This window comes from Amphiprion ocellaris, chromosome 19, assembly GCF_022539595.1.
Source record: "Amphiprion ocellaris isolate individual 3 ecotype Okinawa chromosome 19, ASM2253959v1, whole genome shotgun sequence".
Lineage (NCBI taxonomy): Eukaryota > Metazoa > Chordata > Actinopteri > Pomacentridae > Amphiprion > Amphiprion ocellaris.
In genome coordinates this window covers 8,070,644-8,071,879 of record NC_072784.1, presented here as the reverse complement: position 1 = coordinate 8,071,879, position 1,236 = coordinate 8,070,644, and positions in this window count along the sequence as shown.

Sequence of the window (1,236 nt, the reverse complement as noted above, 5' to 3'; positions counted from 1 at the left end):
GGGAGGAGGGGAGGAAAAAGCAGTAGGGAGGGAATGAGGCACAGACTGATGGGAGGCGACGCTGAACCCTCCTGTTGTCTTCACTTATGGGAACCCAAAAAAATCCAAAAAATCAGCAAAAAAATTCCCCAAATTTCTGAAAATTTGCAAAACCTTCTGGAAGAAAACTCCAAAAAATTCCTTAGAAGTTTTATTTTTAAAAAATCCCCCAAATTTGGCAAGAAAATTCTTGTAAATATTTTCAAAAAATGAGTAAAAATCTTACAAAAAAAATCCTAAAAATATCTAAAGTGATTACATATATATCAGTAAAACTTCTAACATTTTCTTTAAGAACATTCACAAAAAAATCAACCAAAATCCAGCGAATTTCGCTGGATTTTGGTTGATTTTTTGGTTAATGTTCTTAAAGAAACATTTTTAACATTTCTTTTTTCCACCAAATCATGTTCAAATTTTCCCAAAAATGTTGAAAATGTGAACATCACAAGTTTCACTGCAAAAATATATTTTTTAAAACTTTAAAACGGGTCAATTTTGACGACTCAAGGGTTAAAGCAGGCGGCGGGGGCGGAGGGGGAAAGATTAGGCGGGGTGGTGTGTGTTTGTTTTGCCGTGTTGGGTGTTCCTCTGGGATCTGCAGACCCGATGGAGGCAAATGGATTAGAGACCTGCGAGGGAGGCTCCGTCATTACATTACCGCCCTCAATAGTGTTCATGTGTGTGTGGATGAGAGAATCGTTGGAGCGGTTGCCCCTTCTCTGCACTAGAATAAATGTTTCAACACAAAGGCTCCATTCAGAGGGCAGGAAAAAGTGTGTGCGTTTCCATACGAGTGTGTGTAAGTGGGCCGACACATGGAGCTGCTGCTGTAAGAAGCTGGCAGGAGGCCGAACACGAAGCTTTGATTACATGAGAAACAAGCAGGCCGAGGAAAGGCTGCGATTTCCTAAATTATGCAGGTCTAAAGATGACTATCAAACCGGTTAGAGGATAGAAGTTCGCATTGGGAGAACAAAGAAGGATCTGGTCGTCATGGGGTTTTTTTCTCCTGAAGTACCTAAATGTCAGGATGAAATGAAGAATAGAATGTACCGAGTAGTGCAAGTGGTATCTTTATGTGTTTCAACCCCAAGAGAAACTCTTTCTGGGCTGTTTCCAGTTGAGAAAGAAGTACCTGCTCCAGAGTAGGTACTTCTGAGGGGCCCCAGAGAACAGCTGATTGGTTAGTCTAGG